Source organism: Apium graveolens, chromosome 11 (assembly GCF_009905375.1).
Source record: "Apium graveolens cultivar Ventura chromosome 11, ASM990537v1, whole genome shotgun sequence".
NCBI classification, from domain to species: domain Eukaryota; kingdom Viridiplantae; phylum Streptophyta; class Magnoliopsida; order Apiales; family Apiaceae; genus Apium; species Apium graveolens.
In genome coordinates, this window is record NC_133657.1 from 39,096,193 (window position 1) to 39,106,753 (window position 10,561).

General features: G+C 37.0%; 1 non-coding gene across 1 annotated transcript; it reads right to left on the reverse strand.

Annotated features, from left to right (window-relative positions):
• Positions 1-495: 495 nt before the first annotated feature.
• LOC141698816 (small nucleolar RNA R71) lies at positions 496-602 on the reverse strand. The gene has a single exon (XR_012565317.1). It is a non-coding gene; the product is annotated as a small nucleolar RNA R71 (small nucleolar RNA).
• Positions 603-10,561: the final 9,959 nt, after the last annotated feature.

Sequence of the window (10,561 nt, forward strand, 5' to 3'; positions counted from 1 at the left end):
ATGGTAACGCATTCTCTATCTCGAAAGAGAACACTGGATAAAGCAGATGAGGAATTTGTAGAAGAGGTCTTAGTTGAGAAAGTTGAAGAAGAAGCTCTTGTTGTAATGGGTGAACCAGAAGCGAATACGAAGGCTTTGATGGATTACTCTCAACCGAAGATCAATGATATTCAGTCTAGCATTGTCAGACCAGCCATCGCGGCTAACACTTTTGAAATCAAGGCTAGCACAATTCAGATGGTGCAAAACTCGGTTCAGTTTGGGGGTTCTCCGATGGAAGATCCCAACATGAATATTAGAGATTTCATCGAGATTCGTGACACTTTCAAATTCAACAATGTTTCTGAAGATGCTATAAAGCTAAGGCTTTTCCCATTCTCTCTGAGGGATAAAGCTAAGTGTTGGTTGCATTCGCTACCACCAGGCTCTATCAATAAATGGGAAGATCTTGCTCAAAAGTTTCTTACTAAGTTCTTTCATATGGAGAAGACAGCTGCAATCATGAATGCTCTTACTCAATTTGCGCATCAATTAGGAGAGTCTTTGTGTGAAGCTTGGGATCGTTATAAAGAGATGCTTAGAAAGTGTCCTCATTATGGGATGCCTGACTGAATGATTATCAACTGCTTTTATAATGGCTTGGGAGCACAGTCTAGACCCATACTCGATGCAGCATTAGGTGGAGCCTTATGGACTAAGAGCTACGATGAAGCTTATAAGTTGATTGAACCGATGGCTGCTAATGAATACCAGAACCCTTCTCAGAGACTAAATCAAGGCAAAGTAGCAGGAATTTAGAGGTGGATGCAACTACTTCTATAGTTGCTCAGCTTAAGGCTTTGACGATGAAGGTGGATTCTTTGGCTAATTATGGAGTTAATCAGATTACTAGTATCTGTGAGCTTTGTGCTGGTACGTATGAGATAGAGCAGTGTGCTATATCTAGTGAATCAGCTCAGTTCGTGAGCAACTTTCAGAGGTCGCAACACCCAGTTCCAGCTACCTATCATCCCAACAACCGCAATCATACTAACTTTAGTTGGAGCAACACTCAGAATACGGTTCAACAGCCTTATCAGCAGTATGCAGCAAAGCAGTACAACCATCCTGGTTTTCAACAACCACAATATGGTCCAAGACAACAATTCCAACTTTAGTAGTTACCAAATGGAGGTACAAGTCAAGCTAATCAAAAAATCTGAATTGGAGGAGTTGAGGCTCATGTGCAAGAGTCAAGCGGTTTCTATTAAGACGTTAGAGAATCAAATTGGTCAGATTGTCAATGCCTTGCTGAATCGACAACCTGGTACTCTACCTAGTGACACATAAATTCCAGGCAAGAAGGAAGCAAAAGAGCAGGTTAAGGCAATTACACTGAGGTCTGGGAAGGTTGCAAATCCTGAAAAATCTAAATCTTCGGAAGATGAAGTTGTTGCTGAAGAAGATGTGCAAAAGGAAGCAGAAGTGGAACCAAGGAAGAAAACTGTGGAACACACTCCTCCTGAGGGTCATACATGGGAGAAACAGATCTATCCTCCACCTCCTTTTCCTAAGAGGCTGCAGAAGCAAAAGTTGGATAAGCAGTTTGTGAAGTTTTTGGAGGTGTTCAAGAAACTTCAAATGAACATACCTTTCATTGAATCTCTTGAATAGAGACCTAGTTATTCAAAGTTTATGAAAGGTATTCTCTCTTGGAAAGTGAATCTTTATGACTTAGAGAATGTAGCTATCACAGAGGAATGCAGTGTTGTACTGCAACAGAAGTTTCCTCCGAAGCTTAAAGATCCTAGAAGCTTCACTATTCCTTGCACCATTGGAAACTTGTCATTCGACAAGTGTTTATGTGATTTGGAATCTAGCATCAATCTGATGCCTTTTTCTGTCTTTAAGAAGTTTGATCTACCTGATCCCAAGCCTATTTATATGTCCTTATAGTTGGCTGATCGCTCTATTACATATCCACGAGGCATTATGGAGGATGTTTTGGTCAAGGCGGACAAGCTCATCTTTCCTGCTGATTTTGTAATTCTTGATTTTGAGGAGGATAAAAAGATCCCCATAATCTTGGGAAGATCATTCTTGGCTACTGGCCGAACCTTGATAGATTTGCAGAAGGGTGAGCTCACCATGCGAGTGCTGGATCAGGATATGACTTTCAATGTATTCAATGCCATGAAATTCCCTAATGATAATAAGGAGTGCTTAAAAGTGGAATTGGTCGATTCTGTGGTTAATTTATAATTTGATCAAATGCTAAAGTCTGATGCCTTAGACAAAGTCTTGTTGGGGAATTCAGATAGTGAAGATGATGATGGTGATGAGCAGTTGCAGTATTTGAATGCTTCTCCTTGGAAGCGAAAGCTAGATATGCCTTTTGAATCTCTTGGAATGTTAGAACTGAAAAATGCTGAGGGGTGTATCTAGCCTTTTATCGAGGAAGCTCCTACACTCGAGCTTAAACCATTTCCTAAGCACTTGAGGTATGCTTTTTTAGGTGATGCATCTACTTTGCCTATTATTATTGTATCAGACCTTTCAGGTAGTAATGAGGAAAAGCTCTTGAGAATTCTGAGAGAATTCAAATCGGCTATTGGATGGACTATAACAGATATCAAGGGAATCATCCCTTCTTATTGTATGCATAAAATTCTGCTGAAGGAAGGAAGTAAGCCAACTGTTGAGCAATAGAGAAGGTTAAATACGATAATAAAAAAGGTTGTGAAGAAGAAAATTCTCAAGTGGCTAGATGCATGGATCATTTATCCTATTTTCGACAGTTTTTGGGTGAGCCCAGTTCAGTGTGTGCCGAAGAAAGGAGGTATCACCGTGGTCGCTAATGAAAAGAATGAGCTCATTCCTACTCAAACAGTCACGGGGTGGAGAGTTTGCATGGATTACAGGAAGCTGAACAAAGCCATAAGGAAGGATCACTTTTCTCTTCCTTTCATTGATCAGATGCTTGACAGGTTGGCTGGGCATGAGTACTACTGTCTTCTGAATGGCTATTCGGGTTATAATCAGATTTGGATCACTCCAGAAGATCATGAAAAGACTACCTTCACCTATCCGTTAGGTACTTTTTTTTCAGAAGAGTTTCTTTTGGGTTGTGTGGTGCACCTACCACATTTCAGAGATGCATGATGGTTATCTTCTCTGACATGATTGGACATAATGTGGAGGTGTTCATGGATTATTTCTCTGTGTTTGGTGATTCTTTTAACGAGTGCTTGCAAAATCTTGGCGCAGTTCTTAAAAGGTGTGTTGAGACCAATCTGGTTCTCAACTGGGAAAAATGTCACTTTATGGTGCAACAGGGCATCATTCTTGGGCACAAGGTCTCTAGTCAGGGTCTTGAGGAGGAGAAATCCAAGGCGGGGGTCATCGAAAACCTACCTCCACCAATTTCTGTTAAAGGAGTCCGCATCTTTCTTGGTCATGCAGGCATCGAAAGCCAAGGCGGGTGTCATAGAAAACCTACCTGCATCAAGGACTTCTCTAAAATCTCAAAGCCCTTGTGTAATCTGCTAGAGAAGGATGTTCCATTCAAGTTTGATGATGAGTGTCAAGCTGCTTTTGAGATATTTAAGAAGAGTTTGATTACGACAACTATCATAACTGCACCTGATTAGAATGAGCCTTTTGAAATAATGTGCGATGCAAGTGACTATACAGTTGGAGCGGTTCTTGCATAAAGGAAGAACAATATATTTCATATGGTCTATTATGCTAGTAAGACCCTCAATGGTGCTCAACTAAACTATACTACTACTGAGAAGGAACTCTTAGCCATTGTCTACGGTTTTGAGAAGTTTCAATCTTATTTGCTTGGGACAAAGGTGATAGTTTTCACTTATCACGCTGTTATTCACTATCTTGTCTCGAAGAAGGACTCGAAGCCTAGATTGATTTGGTGGGTTCTTTTACTTCGGGAGTTTGAATTGGAGATCAAGGATAGGAAGGGAACTGAGAATCAAATCATTGATCATCTATCTCGGTTAGAAGATCCAAGTACAGCTTCAGAGGATAAGACATTGATTAATGAGTTTTTTCCCAATGAGCAGTTGTTTGGGGTGCAAGAGGAAGAACCGTGGTTCGCAGACATTGTGACTACCTTGTGAACAACATTATGCCTCCAGACTTGTCTTCTGCTCAAAGAAAGAAGTTTCTTCATGAGGTGAAGTGGTATATATGGGATGAACCATTTCTGTTTAGGAAATGAGCTGACCTAATCATCAGGAGATGTATTTCGTATAACGAGATGGAGGGTATCTTGCGAGACTGTCATTCGAATGTTTATAGAGGCCTATGGTGGAGAGAAGACAGCAGCTCGTATCCTTCAAATAGGATTCTTCTGGCCTATATTGTTTAAGGATGCACATCGGTTCGTATTGAAGTGTGATCGCTGCCAGCGTGTTGGTAATATGTCCAAGAGGGATGGGATGCCTCTTAATGTGCTACTCGAGGTTGAGATCTTCGATGTTTGGGGAATTAACTTCATGGGGCCATTTGTCTCATCTTGTAATAATCTGTATATCTTGTTGGTGGTTGATTATATCTTGAAATAGGTGGAAGTTAAAGCTTTGCCAATGAATGATGCAAAGGTAGTGCTAAATTTTCTTCATAAGCAAATATTCACAAGATTTGGTACTCCAAGAGTCATAATCATTGACGAGGGATTGCATTTCTGCAATTGAGAGTTCACTGTTATGATGTAGCGATATAATGTGAATCATCGCATTGCTACAGCCTACCATCATCAGACTAATGGTCAAGCTGAGGTATCTAACATATAGATCAAGCGTATTTGAGAGAAAGTTATGTGTCCATCGAGGAAGGATTGGTCTTTGAAGCTGGATGAAACTATGTGGGCATGAAGAACATCATACAAGACTCTGCTAGGCATGTCTCCGTTTCAATTGGTTTCTGCTAACACTCGCTATATGGGTATTATTTTATAAGTCTTTTGTGGACCTCACTCATTGCACGGTCAAATAAGCATATTTGTGTTGTTATGTGTTATCAATAAAAGCATGAATTCGTGTATAACTCTGATATGAAAATTAAAGTGTTGTCAGTCATTTTGAGTTTAGCGTTTATTCTATTTATAACCTTGAGATTGCCTTGATGAGTAGTGAGTCATGATTATTGATCTAGTTGCGATAGTATATTTGTTAAGCAATCGCACACACGCACATTTCTAGCTTGTAAGTTGAATTGCGGGATTTGATTGAACTTTGTGCGAATAACTGCATTTGTTGAGATGTTTATTGGTTGGTTTAGTTAATCTGAGGGGGTCGTTGCATTCATATAGCTTACATTATGCATTTTTATTTCTTGTTTTACGAGTCTGTTTATGCTTGAGAACAAGCATCGGTTCAAGTTTGGGGGTGTGTTAAGTGGCATTTATGTCCCCTTAGAACGTCCTACAAAGGCTTGAATTGGTGTTTTGTACTCGAGTTGTTCGTGTTTTTGATACAATTTTGTAGTGTTTTGCATTTCAGACATAGATAAAGGAATAAGGAGATTTAGCATTGCTTTGGTGCTAAAATGGTGTTATGAAGGTGTCTTGAATAAATGCTCGTTGTCGTGGAGTTCTAATGGCTTTACTTATGGATTTCAATAGTTAATTTGTTTCGATACCTTAGTGTGTGGTGATTGCATGATATCCTAGTATTGGTTGTGCTTATTCGTCCTATGAGCGTCACAAACTTATAAGATGGCATGTTAATCTCTATTGAAGGGAAAGTGAATATAGGGGCTTAGAACTTGCCATGTTAGCATAGTTTCATATATTTGATATGCATGATTTATAGGTAATTTTAACCATCTTAATTGCCCTATGTAGTCATGATAGATAACTTCTGCATTAAACTGTTATGTTGTCAAATTTTATAGACATATGGGGTCTCAATATAATTGGTGTCTATTCAGCTTTTATCTCTTTTGTGGATGTCTGGTAGTAGGGTATTCGTACAATGAAAGTTGGCGTTTACTAGTTTCGTGTTATCTGATTAGTGTCATCACCATTGCATGCTAAGGTTAAGAAAAAAAGAGGCTATTGAATGAAGTATTTAATGAAGTTAGAATCTCATGTTCGTGTTATACAAGTAAATCAACCTTAATTCTCTTAGCTAAAATTAGTTAATATAATCTCATAGCTATAAAAAATCTCAACTTGTTATCATCTTAGCGTTGAATAATAACCTTACCATTATTGCATAATTGCATAAATTGAATTTAACATAAAAGAGTCTCTATGGGAATAAACTAGAAATAATTTTATATTACTTTCGATCACGTATACTTGCGTGAATTTAGCGCGTGTTTTCGTCCTAACACCTTGTTATATTCTTATACCCTGAAATGAAAATAAGAATGATTTTTGACTTGAAAGAGTCTGAATGATTTCAAAGGTCATTAAATATTTTAAAATGAATTAAGTTTTGAAAAGTGAAATGATTTTCCAATATAAAGGTTTTCATTGAAATCCTAAAGATTGGAGGCGTAAGCGGCCATGTAACAGTGGTCCAGCCAAGTATATAGAGCCGGAGATGGACCGGTGTGTTATTGAATCTGGAGATGGACCAGTATGTATATATATAGGCCAAATAGTGCCTTAGGTACCTTTAATGACCATATGGAGGTCAGTACGGGCTGATCACCCGTATTATTTATGGAAATTGATATACAATCCGATCGAAAAATATTAATTTAATTTCAAAAAGAGTTATTTGTGCGAAAACACTGTTTATATTCGAAAACAGAATGGATTCAAAATTCTCGAAATGACAGGAAATGAAAATGTTTTGAAAAGAAAGATATTTTGAAAAGTACTGTAGAACCCTGTTTATTACCTTCCTCGTAACCCTCGGCTTAAACCCTAAATCACAATGGAACTGAGTTAAATGGTTAATTAGACTTTCATCGGAACCCATGGTGATGATGAGTTCGGTCATGGGCTGATCGTTGTCGTGGAGTTCTAATGGCTTTACTTATGGATTTCAATAGTTAATTTATTTCGATACCTTAGTGTGTGGTGATTGCATGATATCCTAGTATTGGTTGTGCTTATTCGTCCTATGAGCGTCGCAAACTTATAAGATGGCATGTTAATCTCTATTGAAGCGAAAGTGAATATAGGGGCTTAGAACTTGCCATGCTAGCATAGTTTCATATATTTGATATGCATGATTTGTAGGTAATTTTAACCATCTTAATTGCCCTATGTAGTCATGATAGATAACTTCTGCATTAAACCGTTATGTTGTCAATTTTTATAGACATATGGGGTCTCAATATAATTGGTGTCTATTCAGCTTCTATCTCTTTTGTGGATGTCTGGTAGTAGGGTATTCGTACAATGAAAGTTGGCATTTAATAGTTTCGTGTTATCTGATTAGTGTCATCACCATTGCATGCTAAGGTTAAGAAAAAAGAGGCTATTGAATGAAGTATTTAATGAAGTTAGAATCTCATGTTCGTGTTATACAAGTAAATCAACCTTAATTCTCTTAGCTAAAATTAGTTAATATAATCTCATAGCTATAAAAAATCTCAACTTGTTATCATCTTAGCGTTGAATAATAACCTTACCATTGTTGCATAAGTGCATAAATTGAATTTAACCTAAAAGAGTCTCTATGGGAACAAACTAGAAATAATTTTATATTACTTGCGATCACGTATACTTGCATGAATTTAGCGCGTGTTTTCGTCCTAACACCTTGTTATATTCTTATACCCTGAAATGAAAATAAGAATGATTTTTGACTTGAAAGAGTCTGAATGATTTCAAAGGTCATTAAATATTTTAAAATGAATTAAGTTTTGAAAAGTGAAATGATTTTCCAATATAAAGGTTTTCATTAAAATCCTAAAGATTGGAGGCGTAAGTGGCCATGTAACAGTGGTCCAGCCAAGTGTATAGAGCCGGAGATGGACCGGTGTGTTATTGAATCTGGAGATGGACCAGTATGTATATATATAGGCCAAATAGTGCCTTAGGTACCTTTAATGACCATATGGAGGTCAGTACGGGCTGATCATCCCTATTATTTATGGAAATTGATATACAATCCAATCGAAAAATATTAATTTTATTTTCAAAAAGAGTTATTTGTGCGAAAACACTGTTTATATTCGAAAACAGAATGGATTCAAAATTCTCGAAATGACAGGAAATGAAAATGTTTTGAAAAGAAAGATATTTTGAAAAGTACTGTAGAACCCTGTTTATTACCTTCTTCGTAACCCTCGGCTTAAACCCTAAATCACAATGGAACTGAGTTAAAATGGTTAATTAGACTTTTACTACCAAGTTTAATTATTATGACTGTTAATTCTAGTTACTTGCTGAACTCTGTGGCTCATTTATTTTGTTTTGATCTAATCCTTGGCAGTTAAACAAGAAGATGACGATCCTTAGGTGCACAACACATAAGAGCGTATTTAGTGGCCCCTTGTAGACTGTTAGGTTTGCTATTCCAGCGCAGGTACACGACAAGTGAGAGGATCGCTTTGGTTTTGGTTATCTAAATTTTGGTTCTAGATATTTATGTGTTATTTGGAAATTCCAACTCAAAATTGTAAACTGTTATAATAATAATAATGTTAGTTATGTATTTATAAACTCCTGGTTAGTAGTTGTAGTCTTGTTCACACCTTATCATGTAAGATGTTGTTATAAGTCTTGTGGTTAATTATTATATTAATTATGTTGTTATATATATGTGTTGGGAGCCCTAAATCAGTACCTCGAGTTTGAGGGCGTCATAGCTGTAACGCCCCCAAATTCGGGGTCAGGAACCTGGGTCGTCACGCAATCCTTCAATCATGTGTAACCTGCATTAACTCGATAATCCAATAATTCCATATCACAGACCCCCAATCTGACACACTCACAAGTTATACCCTTAGAAATGACGTACGACATGTATTATCTGTTATTAAAAGTCAAATGTACTTTACAGGATCTCAAACAATTATTCATAACCTCTACGTAAAGTTACAATAATTACGACTGATATCTTATACATATCTGATACTCTGGCACACCTGAGACAAGGCTGCCAGGGATTCTCCCCATGACTGTAAGCGACTAAGTCCCATACGGGCATACTGGTTATCTGTTATGTTGTGTCATTTAAAAGAAAGCAAGAGTGAGCTATAATGCCCATCATAATAATGTACAGTGTGAAAATGACTGTATGATAAACTCACGTAAAATATCATATATGATAATTACGTTTTATGCAAAAATAGTTTTCCTTGGTGACACACACTTTCTCATGAAAACAATTCTTTAGTGGATTTTATTATCCTGCGAATACCTTAATGGTAAACCCAGCACCTAGGCTTGGGTTACGGCATTGCATCACAATTCCAATTGGAAGAATAGGACACTCGTTGGAGCCACCACATACGATGATAAGTCGTAATACGATAATAGTAACCTTTTCTACTAGTAGAAGGACGACACCTTTGTATCCCGGTTATCACCCTTGCCGCATTCGGGCTACGTGTCCCATTTTGGGTATACACATACTTCACAAATACCTGAGTACACAGAGTACCTTCACCTGCGGTACCTTTGTTAGTCTATCTAGCACACATAGTACCAGAGTCTACCCCTCCCTTGTCCTTTAAAAGAATTCTATCATATCTCGAGAACTCGAACCACATCGAAGTTCCCCCAAGCGTTTTGCTTGTTGATAGAAATAGTTTATCTTACTAAGATATAAATATATATATATATATATATATATACGTACTTCCGAAATTTTCGGAGGAACTACTAAGGATGTGAGTTGACCGTTGTCAACAGATAATTAAATAAGGGGAAAAGTTTCTACTTGAAACTATATTCAAAATATTAAATAAGTCGGGATAATATTCTCCGACGATCTGAAATTATTCTAATAATTTTTGAAAATCGGAAAGTATTTTAAATTAGGTTCTATGACTTTTAAATCATAAATAAACACTTTAATAAATAGTAAATAATTAAATGATAATCGATAAATAATTAAACCTCGAAGGAGTTTACTTTCAAAATAATAAAATAATATTCCTCAACTAATTTATGTTTAATACATTAATAACTTTAATATTTAATCGAGATTGAAGTAAATATTTACTGGAGAATACTTATCCCTAATAAATGAATAGTAAGTAAATATTTCTTGTCCAAATGATAAAGTATAGTTGAGGGAATACGATCTTTGGAAATCATTTTAATAAAAGCTCGAGGTGTTTAATATTGGTAAGTGGACGTTGAGTCCCTTTAAAACGTACTACTATGGACTTGTAATCATCCTATAATATCACCAGAATGATTCCCGGGTTTTGATTTTATAAAAACAACACTGACCGACTCTCGGTCTTACAACTTATACTTCACGCTCTGCTATAGCGCTAATATTCTTAAATAAAGCACCTCCAGAATACTTCTGGGTTTTCATCAATTTTAACTGACCGATCCTCGGTCTAAAATATATACACGCCACACTACTCGCTAGCGTTAACGTTCTTAATTATAAACTCCTCCGGGATACTTCCGGGG